Source organism: Mustela lutreola, chromosome 2 (genome assembly GCF_030435805.1).
Source record: "Mustela lutreola isolate mMusLut2 chromosome 2, mMusLut2.pri, whole genome shotgun sequence".
Taxonomy (NCBI): Eukaryota; Metazoa; Chordata; class Mammalia; order Carnivora; family Mustelidae; genus Mustela; species Mustela lutreola.
Genome location: NC_081291.1, coordinates 40,661,102 through 40,681,535, shown reverse-complemented (window position 1 = coordinate 40,681,535; position 20,434 = coordinate 40,661,102). Strand labels below are relative to the sequence as shown.

At 44.2% G+C, this 20,434-nt stretch overlaps 1 long non-coding RNA gene across 1 annotated transcript in view; it reads right to left on the bottom strand.

The window, feature by feature from the left end:
• The window catches only part of LOC131824137 (uncharacterized), a 67,754-nt gene extending 47,860 nt beyond the window's left edge, over positions 1-19,894 (bottom strand). Inside the window, exons 1-2 of the long non-coding RNA XR_009350761.1 lie at positions 19,824-19,894; positions 16,223-16,408 (exon numbers count right to left, since the gene is read on the bottom strand). This is a non-coding gene — a long non-coding RNA (uncharacterized LOC131824137). The remainder of the gene's footprint in view (positions 1-16,222; positions 16,409-19,823) is intronic.
• Positions 19,895-20,434: the final 540 nt, after the last annotated feature.

The following is a 20,434-nucleotide window of genomic DNA, read 5'->3' as shown; positions in this document are numbered from 1 at the left end:
AGGACTATGGTGCTTGTAGAGTGTTTCTAGCCAGCCAAATATCTTGAACACCACTCATTCAACCATTGAGAAATTGTATACAACTAACTAACCACAGAGTGCAAATTTCAGATAAGAACTGTGACAAATTAAAGATGACTGAACGTTTTCTTGGATGCCTTTCCCATTGTGATTCTAAGCCCCCTGCCACTAAGGGAAACAGAGCTACAGAGATTTCAGGGAACTGGCTCACAATTTCCATTTTTCCTTTCTATCATGGCTAGCCAATCCATAATCTGCAAGGTAGACCATCAGGCTGGATACCCAGGGAAGAGTTGATGGTGGATGCGTCCAAAGACAATTTGCTAGAATTTCCTCTTCTTCAGGGGCAGTCTTTTTCTAGTAAAGCCTTCACCTGATTGCATGAGACCCACCCACATTGGGAAGTGCCCTCTGCTTTCCTCGAAGTCTACTGATTTAAGTGTTACCATTATCTAAAAAATACCTTCATAGAAACATCTACAATAACAGTTGAGCAAATATCTGGTTACCAAGCCCCAGCCACATTGACACTGAAAATTAACTATCCCCATCAGCCTTGGTGACAGGAGAAGTGATGGAGCGCGGCTTCCCAGGCTAAGTGGTAAAAACACTTGCAGCCTCACCACGCTCTCTTGGAAGTCTGGCTGCCCTGAGATTTCCATGCTGTGAGAAAGCCCCAGCTAGCCGGGTGAAGAGACCACATTAAGTCAGAGACCCCCAGGGAACCCCCCAGCCGTGACAGGCATCCTGGCCCAGGTGCCAGCCACGTGAGGAAAGACACAGCCTGGAACATTCACCCCCACTGAGGCCTCAGAAGCCTGCGGTCCCAGCTGCCAGCAGGTTGCAACCCTATCCAAGAGTCCAAGCGGGAACTGCCAACTGAGCCATCCATCTACAGAACAACAAGCAATAATCAAGGTTCTGCCTTCTAACCCATGACGCTGTGAGGGGAGTTATGCAGCAACAGGTAACCAGACTAAGCATTCTTGACATGTTGGCCAACAGCTCCTAGGGTATGTATTATACTTAACACGCACATGCACAGAAACCACTATCCACACTCAAATATTTGGAGAACATTACAGGCACTAGAACCACCCTGCCATGCTCTCAGTTTCTAGATTTGAAACTGTTTGGCTCCTTATGTCTGTCCGCAACAGTTTAAGGACCTTGGAAAGGGTGGGGGTGATTAGTGAGGACCCAAAACCACCAAGATGGACCTACGTGTCTTCTCCCGCAGAGCACTAAGGGGTCCACAGGGCACTGCCAATTCCCTGCAGGTGTGTGAATCGAGTAGCAAGCGTCCAGGGGGAAGAGATCCAAGAATATCTCTTTGTCCCCTTTCTATTCCACTCTGTTAGGGGGATACCCAAGAGTCTGGAGAGAAACACTGTTGCGTTTTTTTACTTGTTGCTCTGCTTTCTAAGGCTACAGAGCTGGTGAAGGCTAGAAGCAGAGAGAAATCAGGATGTCAGACTTCATGCCATTATCTGACAAGTGAGTTCCTCTAACAAGGTCAGGGTCTAGTACCTGGATTCTCATTTCATCAGGATGAATTGTCCTCCAGGAGGGGCCTCAGCCTTCATGCAAATTGGCTTCCCAGGGCCCCCATTCCATCAGGATAGACATGGCCAGACGTTCTGAATCCCTCTCAGATTTCATCTCGAAGCTCTGCTCCCAGTAAATGAAATAGTGGAGGATACTGACAATCTAACAGATTAATCAGTGTAACAGAATGACCCCGGAGTCAGAATTTAAATTTGTTTTTTAGCAAGAAGCTGACAGCTGCTTCTCTCCCGAGCAGGGTTAGCAACTCAAATGGCTCCAGGCAAGGGTGAGAGTCGAAATATTTAACAACTGGTCCCAGCTGGGCACCGGTATGTTCTGCGCCGTTCCTTCCAGTCCTGCCCACGCTGACTGGGTAGGTGAGGGAAGGAGTGGGCACGCAGGGGAAGAGGGAGACGAAAGCTAGTGCTTCGTGTCAGTGGCCCTAGAAAACTGCCATCCTCTCTGCCGGTGGCCGATGTGGGAATGTAAGCTTATTGCTTCCAATATATATAGGGTTGTTTTTTTTTCCCCCAGAGAGCCTGAATTTGGACTTGTTTGGGAAATTTCCTGATTTAAATGTTGGCAACCAGGGGCGCCTGGGTGGCTCAGTGGGTTAAGCCGCTGCCTTCGGCTCAGGTCATGATCTCAGGGTCCTGGGATCGAATCCCGCATCGGGCTCTCTGCTCAGCGGGGAGCCTGCTTCCTCCTCTCTCTCTCTGCCTGCCTCTCTGCCTACTTGTAATCTCTCTCTGTCAAATAAATAAAATAAAATAAAATATTAAAAAAAATGTTGGCAACTAGTTTGAAACCTAAAAAATAATAATGATAGTCTCTGCAGGCCAAACCAAATAAAGACATAAACATATGTGGCCTTTCTGCTAGAATTCTTCACGGCTACTGCAAAGGCTGACCCAGAAAGACCCATGGAGCCCGTCACTGCTCCGTGAAGGAGCATCCATGCAGCCTCTTCAAGGGCACCCAACGTCATTATGCTTCCACACTTTGAAGGCAGGAATTTATTGGTCCTTTAGGTTAGCAAAGCAGTCCTATCCCCTTACCTCTGGGACCTCTGGGACCTCTGGGATAAGAAAAGGCAAATTAGCATCCAGATCTAGGAACTTCTGGAATAAAAATATTAGGGACACCTACTGCCCCAAAGCAAAAGTTGTAGAAACCCATCAGCGTGGACTGGGACTGGCTAGGTGAGTTCTGCCAACTAAGTCCTCAAAGGGAGCTTCAAAACTTAGGAGAAACCTGGGCTGGCATGCCACAGTCTTCTAAGAGCTACCGTGTTTGTGCTTTAGGAATGGTAATGAATCACTTAACAGGAACTGTAGGAATAGGAACATGGCAGCCTGAGCCCGGACTCGTCTGGCAAGGCCATCACATAGGAGGGGACAAGCAGTGTCCTTTGAACCATGCAGCCTCACCTTCAACTATGACATCATTGGCCCCTGAGGCAACGACTATGGTGAGCTCATCAGATTCTCCTCTCCCAGCCTGGTGTTTAGAGGTGCCTTTCAGCTTGAATACATCCATGAGCAGATCCGGCTACCTGGGCATGTGATGTGTGCCATTCCAGAAGGCCCCCTATGTGCTCATCTTGAATTCTTAAATTTTGTTTTTGTGTTTTTAAGATTTTATTTATTTAACAAAGAGCACAAGCAGAGGGAGCCACAGGCAAAGGGAGAGGGAGAAGCAGCTCCCCATGGAGCAGGGAGACCAGCATGGAGCTCAATCCCAGGACCCTGGGATCATGACCTGAGCCGAAGGCGGACGCTTAACCGATGGAGCCACCCAGGACGTCCCAGAATTCTTACATTTTGAACAAGAGGTCCCACATTTTCATTTTGCACTGAGCCCCACAAATTGTGTAGCTAGTCCTGGCCCTGAGGTTCTTAAATAATTGCAAAAAAATATTATCAAACAGGGGACCTCAAGAAGGAGTTAGAGTCATTTCTGATTACTTGTGGTAGTTAGGTTCTATAAACAGAACACGGAGTTAGTGAATACTGAACCATTGCTCTTATGAGAAATACAAGGTTATATTCCGTTGGCTCTGGTCAACCCATCAACGCAGCTAACAGAATTGCTACTCAGATTCTCACCAGGGCCTGAGACTGATGGCCTGCCCTGGCTAAGGAGACAGCAAGGGCTTTGTCCAAAAACCCCACGGGTGAGGAAAACAAGCCTCTTCACAGTGATGAGGGGTGCTGATGGAATCCCAAATCTCACCACCAGTTGGAAAAAATCTAATAAGAAGATAAAGGTGATTTTGTCAACGTGTGGAAAGGACAAAATTTCAAATTACTTTCCTGTGACAGTTTTTGAGGCGTCTAATTTACAAGGTTGGTGAGACTTAGCTCTCTTGCTATTTTAAGCTCCTCAGGAACACTCAAAAAAATTTTCTGGGACTGGTTATACATAATTCATTCTCTGGAGCAGAAATAAACCGAAGAAACTAAGGAATGGAGCTTAGTCTCTTGAATTCTTGAAATAAAGGCTAATTGAAGGGGAGAAAACTTGAGTTTGAAGTAAATGAGGAAGGCAACTGAGGACCTTCCCAAAAGACTGAATGAAAACAGTGAGTCCTTCCTTCAGGGTGTGTTTACTGAGGGCCCACTATGTGACCCTCATAGAGGTAGTTTTAGAGCATGGCCACAGATTTTCTTGACACTTGTCTTACATATTCAAGCTGTGGTAATAACATGCCACAGGCTGCATACCTTACAAATTTATGTCTCCCAGTTCCAAAAACTGGAAGTCCCAGATCAAAGTGACATCACGGTTGCACACATTCTGGTGAGGGCCCACTTCCTGGTTCATAGCTGGTATCTCTCGCTGTGTAGACACGGTAGAAGGGGGAAGGGGCAAGTCTGCTAGGACAGCTCTAACCCCATTCATGAGAGCTCCCCCGCTTCATGACCTAAGCACCTCCCAGAGGCTTCAACTTCTATTACCATTATCTCTGGGGGTTAGGACTTCAACATAGGAATTGGGGTTTACCTAAATGTTCAAAACATAACAACACCCCTTTCTTCAAAAGGAGGTAAAATCTAATTCTTGTGAATGTGAACCACCTCGGTTAGGAACTTGGAACACAAAGAATTCTGCAGAAGTGACTTTTGAGACTAGGTCATGAAAGACATTGTCACTTTCATCTTACTCGCTCTTGGATCACTGGCGTCACTGCCATGTTGTGAAGCTACATGGGGAAGAGCTGATGCCTCTCACAAAGGCCTCCTACCAACTTGCCAGCTGTAAGCAACCTTGGATGTGGATCCTTCAGGCTCAGGCAAGCCTTCAGATGACTGGGGCTCCAACTGACTTCTTGACTGTGACCTCATAAATGACTCTGAGCCAGAACTCCCCAGCCAGATGGCTCCTAAACTCTTGATCCGCAGAACCATGAGGATTAAATTGCTTATTGTTGTTCTAAGCCACTACCTTCTGAGGTAGTTTGTTATGCAGCAATAGGTAAGTACTATAACTTGCTTCTTTGCAAAGTTGTGGCAACAAGGAATAAAAACAACACAGTCTACCAGGAAGAAGCCCACAGCCTACTGAGGAGATTCATTTGGGTAAAACCAACAATAACAATACCATAGGATACATGTTAGAATTGAGGGGTCACTCAGTCAGCCTAAACTGAGAAATGGAGCTTAGTCTCTTGGTGGACTTAGAGCTTGGTGGAGACCAAGCTTGGTGGAGCTTAGTCTCATGGTCATGGTGTAGTAACCAACAACCTACACCTTTCAGACACTTAGAACCCCACAGCTTATGTTTTGTTCACGTTACATATCAACTGTGACTGGTACGGAGCTCTGCTTCTTGTCCTCCTTCTTCCAGGACCTAGGGACAGAGCAGCTGCTGTCCGTCTTGCTCCTGGCTGCCACAGCAGAAAGAGAAATTGGCAGAACGGGACTACCTTTAAAGCTCCCACCTGGACGTTACCCAAATCAATTCTGCTCATATATCGTTTGGCCAAAGCAAGTCATTTGACTGTGCTTTAAGGAAGGAAGGCCAGAGAACTAGAATCCTACCATCCTCCCAGAGAAGAAATCGTGTATTTATAACATCCCTGGTGATTAGCAGAGCTCTGCTGGGTGCTGTGGGACACAGGACAGAACACACCCCCGAGGAGAAAGGATCGGAGATGGCTCTGCAGAGGAATGAATGCTCCGAAGGAAAATTTTAACTACTCAAAGCTAGAACGGCATTCCAGATGGAGGAAACAAGAGATGAAGGTTTGTTTGCACAAGAAGTTATCACATATTGGAGAGGAGCAGGTAACAGGAGCGGAAGCGGGGGATGTCACACTGAGAACGTAAGTCGGGCTAGTTGCCATGAGGGCAGTTAGCATGCTGAGCAGCAGACCACACAAGGCCTGTAGCACACAGAGGAGTTAGGATGTTCCCAACTCTCCTTCCCATTCGAAACGCCCTTGGGGCTGGAAGGAACACTGCCCCCTGTTGAGAACCACTGGTAAATCGGATCGTCTGTTTTTCTTCGAAAACACTGAAAGTTTAATCAGATTTTGACAGAATTCAAGAGAAATCAAGAATAAATAAATCACTGCAATAAACAGCAATTGCCACAAAACTTAAACTGTCCAACAGTAGCAGCTGGCTCCTACAGTAGAGAGACATTAGACTGTGGATTACATGGAATTACTGTCATACTCCTCTAACCACCCCTCAGGAAAGTACTGTTTTCTCTCCTTTCAAGAAGAATGCAGTAAAGGATCAGAGATAACTTTGAATCTGCTCCCATTTGTTTTTTAAAGGAGACATCACTAACAAATAATCCAATTAAAAAATGAGAAGGGGACATGAACAGACATTTTTCCGAAGAAGAAATACAGATGGCCAACAGACACATGAAAAGATGCTCAACATCACTCACCATCAGGGAAATGCAGATCAAAACCACAGTGAGATACCACCTCACACCTGCCAGGATGGCTAACATCAAAAACATAAGCAACAACAAGTATTGCCAGGGATGTGGAACCCTTACACACTGCTGGTGGGGGTGCAAGCTGGTGTAGCGCTATGGAAAAGAGTATGGATGTTCCTCACGAAATAAAAAATTGAAAATTCAAAAAAACGAATTACCATATGATCCAGTAATTCTACTACTGGGTATTTATCCAAAAAAACAAACAGACAAACCAAAAGCACTAATTTGGAAGGATATATATATATATATATATATGTATATATATATATGGTTCTATGTTTATTTTTTAAATATATATTTTTTAAAGATTTTGTTTATTTATTATTTTATTTATTTATTTGACAGAGATCACAAGTAGGAGAAAGGCAGGCAGAGAGAGGCAGATAACAGTCTTCTCACTGAGCAGAGAGCCCAATGCGATGCTCGATCCCAGGACTCTGGGATCATGACCTGAACCGAAGGCAGAGGCTTTAACCAACTAAGCCACCCAGGCACCCTATACCCCTATGTTTATAACAGCATTATTTACAATAGCCAAATTATGGAAGCAACCCAAGTATCCACCCATAGATAGATGAATAAAGAAGAAACGGTGTATATAGAGAGCAGAATATTACTCAGCCACTAAAAGAATGAAATCTTGCCATTTCCAATAACATAGATGGATCTAGAAGGTAAAATGTTAAGTGAAATAAGTTAAAGAAAAATACCACGCAATTTCACTTTATGTGGAATTTAAGAAACAAAAAGAGAAATGACCACTGACACATGAATGCATAAACAAAATGCAATCTATACATACAATGGAATATTACTCAGTCATAAAAAGGAAATACTGAAACAGGTCATGATATGGATAAATCTAAAGACATTCCACCAAGTGAAATAAGCCAGTAACAGAAAGACAAATCCTGTATAATTCCACTTAAATGAGGTAGCTAGAATAATAAAATTCACAGAGGCAATAAGTGAAATGGTGGCTTCCAGGATTTGGGGGTGAGGGAGAGATGGGAGTTAATATTCATGGGCATAGAATTTCAGTTCTGCAAGACCGTTCTGAAGACTGACTGCTTGACAACGTGAATATCCTTAAAACAACCACATTGTACACTTAAATTCTGCGTTGTGTCTATTTTACCACAATTTAAAACAAACTGGTTAAAAATGGTTACTTTTATGCTACGGACATATACACACACAATCTACTTTGTATAGCAAGAGAGAAAAAAGAATTTTCATTGTTACAATCCACGTAGGATGAATGCAGAGAGGCCAGCCTCCAGGATCAAGATGGACTGAAAGTCACGTAATAAGCCAGATCAGCTCGCTTTGGAAAGTTCATCTCAGTGACAGCTACAAACCGACTTACGCCCACTGGGTCACTGACAATCACCGCCTTCTTTTCAGCACATGGTGGCAGCCTCCGATTAAAAGGAGGGGAAGGATGGGGCGCCTGGGTGGCTCAATGGGTTAAGGCCTCTGCTTTCTGCTCAGGTCGTGATCCCAGGGTCTTGGGATCAAGCCCCGCATCGGGCTTTCTGTGAAACAGGGAGCCGGCTTCCCTTCCTCTCTCTCTGCCTGCCTCTCTGCCTACTTGCGATCTCTGTCAAATAAATAAAATCTTAAAAAAAAAAAAAAAAGAGGGGAAGGCTATAGGGGTCCTTCCCGTTTCCCTGCTGTTACATGGTGTGTTCCAAGGACCAACGGCTGCCACCCCCATCCTACAACGAGCTCTTCTTTGCTCAGTGAGGTCCCAGCTTTCTGTCCTCACACAGAAGTCACCCTCAAGGAAAATGCAACCGTGTTCCAGCCCCTTTCCTTCCAGGTCTCTGAGATCACAGAACAGAATCCCCTGCTTAAGGCAATGCACAGGGATAGACGAATCAGGGGCCTCCACTGTTCCAGAAGAAACAAGATCCTGAACTTGCTAGATTCTCATACACCCTAGGTGGGCCACCTAATGTAACAAAAATTTTCTTACAACAAAGCCATTTCCATGTGGCCTGTGGTGACTTCCGCCACCATAGCTTGGCTAAAGAGTTGGAATATCAACTGTAGGGCCCTAAAAGTCTAAAACATTTTTCATCTGACCCTTGGCATGAAAAGGTGGCTACCCCTGTGATAACCCCTCTCATGTAAGGCAGGAGTGCCTACATAATATTCCTGTCTGTATTTCTCAAACATCACTCATTTCACCAATGAAAAATAGGACCTAATAGGAATTAATTTACCAATGGAGAAATGAGTTAGAGGTCAATTCGGTGACTGGCTAGATTATATTTTTATGGGGTCTCAACCTTGATGGGAATGAGAAGAATGTAGGTACAGCAGCCTAACAGCTTGGAGTCACTCTTGAGGTCTAAAACCACAGTTTCCTGTGCCTCCCCCCATACACGCTTAATGGGTGCTCTGTTGTCTGACCAAACTATAAGCGTGGCTGGCCTTGCCCTTGGATTTGTACTACATGGACCTCAGAGTGAGCAGTAAAGTTGAGGGTTCATGAAAGTGTCTGAGTGTAGGTGACACACTTTACCCAGTGTATAGGTGTGGGTTTGGGACCCCACTCTGGTGGCTTTTTACGCTCATGTGTTTGATTTCCCGGTAACATACCATCTTGGGTGAGGTTTGCAGGAAGAGACAGGTAACACCCATCTACCTGTGATCCCTGGGGCCTCCAATGTTTGTCAGCAGAGCCATCGTCAGGCTGAGTTAGGTCAGGTCACAAATCTGGGCTTTTCTTCCCAGAAACTAAGAGACCCCCGAAAACAACAGGACTGGTACGTTCATGCAACAGCTGTGAAGGCCCTGGAATCTTTTTACTGAGGCCTTCAGGAAACAAGGTAGAACCTAAGAGTGGTTTTCTCGGTGGAGCTCAGTCGCGGACTGTCAATCATGTGAAAAGAGCAGAAGCCTGCCGAGACCCCTTCAGTTTGAAGCACTGGTGAATGGTTGACTACTTTGGAATTCTGGTTTTCATTTGTGTCTCCTGATCCACACACCCTCCTGCAAAACCCCACCCACCCCACCCCACCCCCCCCACCCCCCGCCACACACACACACCTTACAGCAAGGTCCCATAGACACAGTTACATTTTATCTTTTATGGCAGTATTTCTTCAACCCAGCTCCTGGGAATCGCCTGGGAAGAGCTGCATATGCATGTTTCCTTCTTGTTTGTTTTTAATGCTGCTGTTCCTCAACTTCCCCTACCTCCAGAGTTTTCTGTTTGGTGAGTCTGAAGTTGGGCAGGTGGCGTTCTTCAAAGATCCCCAGGTCACAGGCAGCTGGGATGAAATCATTGCATTTAACACAACCACTCACTGGCCACCTGCCGCCCGCCAGGCACCGAGCCAGACCGGGCAATTTCTCAGCGGGGCCTCCAGCCACCCTAGGATGGTCCTTGTAGTACAGGTACAAACCCAGACCCAGAGGAGTTACAAGTCACCCCAGCTGGGTTAGCAAGGAAAATGTAAATATGGGGTGAGCACCCAGGTTTTCTCCCCTGGTGTGACTGCCCTGAAAAAAAAAAAAAAAAAAAAGCCTCCCGTGGTTCTGAGGACAGCTAGCTGACCCCAGGCTGCCACCATCACACTCAATAGCACACTGATAGCCATCTTGGGGAGGGCCCACTACTAACCAAGAGCCATGACTTTAGAGGTGGAAGGAACTCACTTGGGTCAGTGGGGGAACACATCTACAGGGGAACATGTCTATGGGAATGCCTCCCACCAGCTTCTCTGCCACTCTGCACCAGACAGCAGCTCAGAAATGAAAGAACTGTGTAAACTTTAGTCTTCCTACTTCCAGTACTTGTAACTTAATGTTCACATATGACCAAGACCCAGTGCTTCCATTTGGAGTCCCTCTCTTAAATCTCACCGCCTTGTCCAAAAGGAGAATGTCACACGATGATTTCCTTAAAACGGAGGAATGGTGTGGACAGAAGTATCTTGAAAGCTGGTATGAACAGAAGTAGATCCTCGCTCCCGGACAAGTCCATCTTTGCTTAACCACCATAGGGAGGAAGCAGTTGACATTTTATTCTTAGTCCCTATAGCACATCTTTTATAAAAAACCTCTGGATCAGAGAACTGCCTGTATGTTCTTGGTTCTTATCATCAAGGCAAAGATAAAAAAAGTGAAAAATGTACCTTCTGAATTTGCCATCATTGATTTTAAGTATTCTTCTCATTGCTTTATTTTAATTTATACATTCGATCTTTATTTTTATAAAATCCTATTCTTTAAACACTCTAATTTGCATTAAAACAGTTCAGGCTCATGATTTTTAAAAAAAAGTCATAGTACAGAAGAGCATCTAATAAAAGGAATATTTTTATGTCACATCTCCTTTACTCCCAAAGGCAACCACTTGAAACCATTTTATTTCTAGTTCTTCTAGTGATTACTACCACACAATTTGCTAATTTTTCTTCATTCCTTTTATATAGCCATTTTTTCCCATCTTGAGACATAAAAAGAAATCCACACATTCAAATAGAAGGTGGCCTTAAATTTTTTAAAGAATAGGATTTCTTGAATATTGAGTAAAGTTCTCTCACCACCGGCAATTTAAAGCACATAAGAAAGTAACTTTGCTTATCCTTTCTTTTGATTTTTAAAGTAAAATATTTACAAGGCAGCACTTAGGCAATCAAAATTTATTTTCCTATGTCCCCTGTGGCAGAGTAGCTACCTGTCCAATATCCATTCTCCCCTCCTTTCTTCAATTGTTTTAGCTCACAATATGGCCACCTGCCCCAAGACTTATTTCCCAGCATCTCCTGCAGTTTTATGTACTCATGTGACTTCTTGTCAAATGTGTAGGGAAATTATGCATGCCAATGCAAATCAGATTTTTTAAATATATGAATGATGCTGTTATAGTCATTTCCTTCTTCCCGTTGGCTAGAATGCTGATGAGATGGCAGGAGCAAGAGCAGCCATTCTGAAACAAGAAGGAAGAGTATACTAACTGTGGTGGAGCCTCCCTACTTGCCCTGAGACACGCAGAGACTGCCCCTTGAAAGACAAACTTTATCCTGTTTGGGCCTCTTTGATGCAGTAACTTAAGTGCAGCCCAGCGGACCTTCTCAAATTAAAACCAAAATAAAAGCGCTCAGATCCTCTTCATTCATTTAGCAGGTATCTGGGTGTCTACTTTGTGTCAAATCTTGTTCTAGGTAGTTTGGATGAGAGAGAAATAGAAAACAGGCAGCAGGTGGTGAGGAGAAGGAGAGTATAGGAATCCTGGGCCGAGGGTAGGAGACAGTTTGCTGGGTGGGGTGGGCTGAAGTCGGTCAGGGCCACCATAATAAACCCCACAGACTGGGAGGCTTAAACAACAGAAAATCTCCCCCATAGTTCCAAAGGCTGGAATTCAAACTCAAAGTGTCAGCTGCATTGATTTCTCTGGAAGCCTCTCTCATTGGCTTCCAGATAGACACCTTCTCCCTGGGCCCTCCTACCCCCACGGCTGGGTCTGTGCTGCCATCTAATCTCATCTTCTTTTAAGGGTCCCACTCATTAGGGATGAAGATCCTCATTTTACTTCAGTTGTTTCTTCAAAAGCTCTCTCTCCAAATACAACCACATTCTGAGGTACTGGGGGTTAGGGCCTCCACACAGGAATTGGGGGTGCGCACAATTCAGCCCATAACAGGACAAGGGGGAGGGGCAGATAGGCAAATGGACAGTGCAGATTTAAAATAGTGAAAAGTCGTACTCTGATAAATATACTAAAGTGGCCCGTAGAAAACCAGTAAGCCTCAGCATGGTAAGACACTATCAATACAAAAACCAGGATTAAAAGGCAAAAACGAACTTGGAAAGCAACACAAAGCAGCACTCTGTTACCAACAAAGTCTGCTCTGTTTCATGTGGTGAGAGCCTTTGAAACTAATTAAAAGGCCAAATGACTTTGCAAGAAAATGCTAGAACATATGCATAAGGCAAATTCAGAAGAATATGAAAGATGAATAGAATAGTGCATAACCACTGATTATTAAAGATAAACAAATTCATACAAAGTATTTTACTCATCAGACTGACATGTATTAAAAAGACTGGTCTGTGTGGCGGGATTATGAACGACATGCAGAAAACACAGAGATGATCACGCAACTTGGTTCAAACAGATAAATCAGCATTACCCATTGTTAAATGTGTTTAATCTATCAGCCAACAATTCCACACCCAGTGTACATATAAATTCATTGCAGAATTGCTTATAGTCACGCCAAATTTGAAACAACTTAAATATTTATGGTTATGGACTAAATGGTGTCCTTCCCCCATAAGTTAACATGCTGGAGTGCTGGAGGCCAACCCCTCAGAGAGAGAGCGAGCCTCTCTTCCCCTTTCTCAGGGGTTTTTGTTTTTGTTTATTTGTGGATATTGACTTAGTTCCTGTCAAATGTAGTTTACAAGGGGAAAGTACAAGTACCTTTGTATAGACATCACACCAGGGGGCCCAGGGAGGGGTGGAGGAGGGGACGTGTTGCCATGGGAACAGCTGCTCCAGTCTCCGGAATGGTGGCAGAAGGCTGGGCAGCCAGAAGCACCTCATCCAGTGCCAGCCTCAACCCCTGTTTGAGCTAGGTTCCCATTTCCTGTGCCTCCTCCTCCTCCCAGCTCCTTACACGGAGCCCCAGAAGTTGGGACTGTGTTGAGGACCATGTCGCTGGGGCATGTGCCCCCTATCTGGGAAAACAAATATACACCATTAAACACGGAGCCCATGAGAGAAGGCAAGACAGGCACCCCAAGAGGTGGATAAGCCGAGCCCCCAGCCAGCCCTGAGGAGGCACTGCTTCCAGGTGTTCTCTTAAAAAGGAAAGCGTCCGGGCACCTGCTTGGCTCAGTGGGTTAAAGCCTCCGCCTTCGGCTCAAGTCACGGTCTCGGGGTCCTGGGATAGAGTCCCGAGTGGGGCCTCTCTGCTCCGCGGGGAGCCTGCTTCCCCTCTCTCTGCCTACTTGTGATCTCTCTCTGTCAAATAAATAAAACTCTTAAAAAAAAAAAAAAAAAAAAAAGGAAAGCACCATACAACCAAAGGGGAAGGGATAAGTTGGAGGCCAAGGAATTGTCCCATTTATACAGAAAAGGGTAAAATTTATACACAAGAGTGATCAGAGGACATCAGTCCTATAGACTGGGGGTCCTTAGAGGGAGACAATGATTGACACCAGAGATCTTTCTCTCCACAGAAGCACCACGGGAAGGCCACGAGACAACCCCAAGAAGGCCTTGCGTTCACAAGCCAGGAGGAGAATCCTCACCAGAAACTCAATCTGCTGGCCCCTTGATCTTGGGATGTCAGAGCTCTGAGAAAATAAATGTCTGTTGTTTAACTACCCAATCCATGGTATTTTATTGTGACAGCCCCAGCAGGTAATGCCTGGCCAGCTAAAACACCAAGCAAAAGTTGGTTTCATAACTTAACAGCATATTCACCCAATGGAGTACTATACAGCCTTGAAGAAGATACAGGAGCAGATTCACAAGTAACACCATGGAAAGATGCCCCACTTCACCTTTACTACGTCGAGGCAATAAATACCCGAGTTTGCCTGTAAATCAAGACTTTTGTGCAAAAAATTATTTTATTCCTAGAAGCTTGGCTTCATCTGAGAATCCTAAATGACAGACAGTATCCTCTCCTTTGCTCCTCCTGTGTATTTATTTCCCCTCCTATAATATAATAATATTTTATTATAAAAATTTTCATACAGGGGCACCTGGATGGCTCAGTAGGTCTAGCCTCTGCCTTGAACTCAGGTAATATGATCCCAGGGTCCTGGGATCGAGCCCCACATCAGGCTCTCTGCTCAGTGGGGAGCCTGCTTCCCACTCTCTCTCTGCCTGCCTCTCTGCCTACTTGTGATTGCTCTCTCTCTCTCTCTTTTTCTCTCTGTCAAATAAATAAATAAATAAATATTTTTTTAAATTTCCATACATGCATAAAGTTGAATTTTACTTCAACTTTATGCCCACCGTGAAGATTCTGCAATTACTATTGTACTACCTTGCTTTATCAGATACCCAACCACTGTTCTGCCCATCCATCAACCCATCTTATGTATTTCAAAGTAAGTTGCAGATACGAATACACTCTTCCCTAAGTATTTCCATATGCATAGCGTGTAGACTGCTTTTGGATACATAAATAAATACACAAATATATTAAAAATTTTACATGCCAGAAGAGTCCACAGACCACACAATGTTAGACCATCAAAGGGAGGAGCTTGGAAACAAATAGCGCAGTGGGGGGTGAGGGGGCTACTTCAAAAGAACTAATTAGATTTTGTTTGCTACCCTGGTCTAGGCTTTACTGAGAAAGAGCAGAGAAGCACCCACACCCCACAAGCCAAACATCAATATGTTTGTCATTAATCAAAACTGCAGTTAAAAAAAAAAAATCAAAGGGAAAATAAGGGTCTGGATATATTTGTTGCTGTGAGCATTTTCCAAGAGGAGCTGCTGTCTCAAACTAGGAGCCTCTGCCTCGGCTGGCTCTACGCCTTTAGCTTCTGGGAAGACACCACCAGCCAAGCATCCTTTCAAGTCCTTGAAATATGGTCTGTTGCTGTTTTCCTACAAATATTTGCATGTTGCTATCACTGAATGTTCTCCATTTTTTCAAGGGTTGTTTTCACTATAGAAACATCAAACTCCGATCAGCCCAAGACGACTTTCATGTAACATACAGAGTATCAGCTTTTCCTAAGTTCCTGACCTAAGAAGTTTATTTATTCATTTTCAAGGGAGTTCCAGGTCTCTTCTTTCTAATTAGCAAGCAATCCGGTAAGATTAAAAAGCCATGTGAATCACCTTCCCTTTGAGAACTGAGTCTTCCCCACAAGCCTCGATCAGAGGAAAGCAAAGCCAAGCCATTGTTTTCCTAAACCAGAGATAACATTTCTGGCATTGCCCGTAAACATACTTAGGAAGGTCACTGTGCTCATACATAACACAATTCAGATTCTTTGCTAGAGTGGTATCCATGCCGCGATTCCCCCCAGAACTGGAATTGCGGAATGCCCCCGTCTCCACTTGGAAGCATGACGTGAAACTTACATGAAACTACACAGATCTTTTTGAACATCAGGAAATGCCTCCTGGCATAATGAAAACACCTAAAATCCCAAAGTTTAAGAGTGAAAAAAAAAAAAAATTCTGGGAGACAGTACTATTTAGTAGAATAAAACCACCGCTGGAACATTTGCCATGGAGATTAGAAAATCATTAGATTTAATTATTCCCCTACTATGGATGGTACATAGAAATACAGTCTTGTAGGATTCTTGGGGGCCCGTATGGCACTCATGGGCAACAGAGATGAGAACCAACGGGCAAAAAGCAGCTTATATGTCTTGTTCAACATATCCGTTCTAACTTACACTCTCATTTTTTTTTCCCTGCTTAAGAATTCAAGAATAAATTAAAAAGCTAAATCCACTAAGACTTTCAATGGCCTTCACGGAGAGGAATAAATGATATTACATTTATCTGTTGAGAACATCAATGGAAAACTAATTTGAAAAAGAAAAGACTAATTAATAAAAGCAGAAATGACTACTTCACTTCCTTTGATCTTAGAAATTATTAAATAATAAAATAAGCACTGCGTTTTATTAGGCACAATAAAACGGAGAAGGCAAAGGAGAGGAGGCAAATAAAGGTACTGACCTTTAAACACAGGGGCAAGCTCTCTGCCATAGGAAATCCACCCCACTGGGGTTTCCAAGTAGAACTCAGGGCCCTTGGTGCAGATGAACGTCTTTGGGGCAGCCCATTTCCAGGTCTCTCGCTCAATAATGAGGGATGGACGTTGTGTGCTCTGAGAATGCTAGCTGGCCCCAGGAATTGGTCCATCTGTGAAGGGATGCACATAAAACACTGGCTGAAGACCCATGTGCAGATCCTACAAGAAGCCATAGTCCTTGATCTCAAAATCCTTACAATCAGTGGAAAGACGAAATACACTCACATATAAATCAAAGAGGCCCTCTTTGAAAACAGGAGTGCAAGACAGAGGAAGTGGTGAAAAAGCCAGGACGTTGTAGAACTCTAGGGAAGAGGGAATCTTTGTTTCTGGACTCTCAGAAGACTGAGAAAATCAGAGTCCAGGTCAAACCCAGAGGGCCAAGGATCATGCAGCCAACATCTGGATTGCACATACAATGTATCACACACATACAATGGCCCCACTAACTTGGAATCAGTTTACCTATCCTTGCATCAATGAGACCAAACAAAAGACTCATGGTCAGAACATCCACATTTCTATCCCCAAAGACCACGTTATTTGCATATACTACAACTGTTTCATAAAGAGAAGGACATGCATCCTGTTGCTTTACATTCTGTAATAGTGCAATTATGTCTTAACCATTTGTTGTTGTTATTTTGGTTTTTGTACCCAGGTCTTAAGAGAATGCCTGGTACTTGGTTAAGTATCAAATTAAGAAGACCTAAATGAACTGCCATTGAGATGGTAAAAACTGTCTACAATTGACATACTATCACAGAAAGGAACCAACAATTTTTTGTGCTTTAACTAGTTATATTTCTATTGTTATTTCATTTTGTTGATTTAAAAAGAAAAGAAAAAAACAAAAACTGTACGAAAGATATTTTACTGAACTGAAATTGCTTTGGCCCTTAGAGAATTAGCTATATGGAGTTTCCATAACTCAAAGTAACAAGAGAAACAGCGGGAATCAGACACTATATTATTATCCCCAGTTTACAGACAGGGAGACAAAAGTTTAAAAGCTTAAGGAGACTGTCCAAGAACTCATGGCAACTCAAATCCAACACTCTTCCAAGTCCATGCTTTTAACACTCACACTACATTACCCAAAACCTTGTCACATGCAAACCCTCACCAGTAACTTGACCTGCAGCATGTTTTTCAAGACTGGCCTTTAAAAGGTTCTCTCTGAGACTTGTAATTCTTCTGTTCTTGTATTAGGTGGGATTCCATTTAGCTTAGAGAGCAAATCCAAAGTAACAGTAGCTAATTCACATAAATGAAGTCTGGAAGCGGGCAGTGCAGGGCTGGTAAGGCAGTTTTAGAAAAGTACTCAGGGTCCCTCTTCTTGCTGTGGTACCATCTTCACAGCCTAAGATGGCTGCTGAACTCCAGTCATCACATCTATAGTCCCACAGCAGGAAGACAGTAATATGATAGTTCCTAGAAATCACAAGTGCCTCCATCTGCCGCCATCATATGACCATGCTTAGGTGCAAGGGAAACTGGGAAATGTATTTATTTAAGGTCACCATGTGTCCATGTAAAAACTGGAGACTCTACTGCTAAGTGATAAGGGAAGAAACACTTCAGAGAAGTATCTAGCATTTTTGGTCATGGGCATATGATTAACTCAGTGGATGTGAGGACAACGGGGCTAACAAAGCTTGGTATCAACTGAATTGAAACAAATATGCATGATTGTCATTTTGGTCTTGATAGCTTACTCTGCTAGTAAAAGTAGAAAATTCTTTGTGAATACAATGGATAGTATTTTTGAAGTTTCATCTTCTTTTACTTTGGAGCAATGCCCATTAAAATTATATAAAAAGCATGTGTCTGCTAGGAGCACGCACATCTGTCCGAATATGTTTTGAGCGCTCCTAAAGTATGAGGCACAAGCCAGGCACTGGACACTACTAGGAACCCCGAGACACCCAGGCCTGCCCCTCCCCAAGCTTCCACATCAACATGATGCAGCGGTTGAACATGCTACAGAGGTCAGCATGGGGGCCTTAAGAACAGAGACAAGCATGGGAGCCCTAACCGCAGAGACAACTGGCCCATTACCCCCGAGGCGAGGAATCAGGTCAAGCTCTGGATAATGAGGAGGCTTCACTAGGTCCAGCAACACCAAGCAAATTCATCTGGAAAGTCTCCTCAGACTGGATTCCAGGGCAACAAAGTGCATATGTATGAACATTTCTCCCTCCACTGATGGTCTTCATACTTCCAAGAACTCTGAAGTCCGTTCCCCTCAAAAGGTCTCTGAAAAAACCAATGTCACTCTATCCCCCAGGATAAGGAAATGATGGAGCAAGGGTTCGGTAATCAGACATGAGTGCACAGCCAAGGGGGCACATTCCCACTTTAGGCCAACTAGATCTGGAGTCCCCATTAAGCTTCATCCTGGGAGAAGCTAGAACATTTGCATAAAGCCACTGAGCAGGAAAACCAATATCTGAACTGACATCTTCAAAGTGGGTGGTTTGATTCATAAGCGACTCATTGACATAAATGTAAAAGGCAAGACCCTTAAGGAACATTTTAGGGCGGACTTTTTTCCCCTTCATTATAAAATAAAGCAGAGGTGGTCTCCGCTCTCCCGAGGCTCCCCTGAATTGTGGGAAGTTGGCTGTTTCCCACTCAATACGAACCCCGCTGCACCAGATCGATAGGCCCTCTGGCTAGTGATGTAATTGGCTGCCTTCCTCCACTACGGAGCTGGGCCTCCCTCCCAGGGGTCTCAGGCTTCCTTCACCTACAAAAATTAAATAAAATCAGAGGAATCCTGAATTGGTATTATGACAGTCAGCCTTGGGCGGGCAAATCCATGTGACAGACCTTAGCTCTACTGACATGCAGAAGCAGAGATCAACCTGCTGAACAGAGCTCCTCACAGTGTGGTCCCTGGACCAGCAGGCTCAGCCTCGGCGGGCAGCAGGGGGAGAGTCTCAGGCCCCATCCCAGACCCATAGAATCAGAATCTGCATTTTAACAAGATCCCCAAGGGATTCACAAGCACACTGAAGTTTGAGGAATATTGTGCTAGAAGATGGGCCGCAAAGAGAAAGTTTCACAGACTGAAGGCTGCTGGAGGGGAGGTGGGGGGGCAGGGCATGGGGTCCCTGGATACTGGACATTAAGGAGGGCACGTGATATAATGAACACTGGGTATTAAATAAGACTGATGAATCACTGACCACCACTCAGAAACCAGTAATACATTGTATGTTACTTAACTGAGTTTAATTAAAAATGAAAACAAACAAACAAAACAAAAAAAGTTTCAGCAGCAACAAGCTCCATAGTTAGAAATGACTATTGATCTGGTTTGGAAGAAGCCCTTGATTAAAATAGGAAATTGCCACCATTCACTGGCTTAGCACAGTTAAAGAGGATCAAATGTGTGTAAGTCATCGATGCGATGGTGGTGTTGGCATTCTGATTATCACCTTGGGGAATGTGTTACAAGTCTGATTCCACGGCCTTGTGACCAGACCCTGGAAAACCCGCATGTTTTAACAAGCTCACCAGGTCTTTCTGACGCAGATGGTTGGTCCCAAAATACATAGTAATACACACTGCACGGTTTGGCCATCATGCTGTGAAATCAAGGAAATGATACTGACATTAGAAATTCTGGTCCCAGGATGCGTGGGTGGCTCAGTCAGTTAGACGACCAGCTCTTGGTTTCGGCTCAGGTCTCGATCTCGGCATCATGAGACTGCCTTGTATCGGGCTCTACGCAGAGCCTGTTCGAGGTTCTTTCCCCCTCCCTCTCTCTCCTCCTCCCCCTGCTCACACAATCTCTATCTCAAATAAATCAATAAATCCTTAAAAAAAAAAAAAAAAGAAATGCTTATCCATATCAGCTGGAAGAAGGAATGTTGGTACTATCAAGATGAAAGTGGACAAGAAGTAAACCTTGTCTGCTTCTTATACTTATATCACACACACACACACACACACACACACACACACACAGGTATGTGTTAAGTCATGCAGCAAGCTGCAAGCAATGTGGGATTCCCAGGTCGGGGAGGGGGTTAATAAGGTGCTGAGAACAGGAAGGGTGTCTGAATCACAGCTGGTGTATTTAATTTGTGGGAAAGCTCAGGGCTCTGTAGTCTATGGTTTAGGGA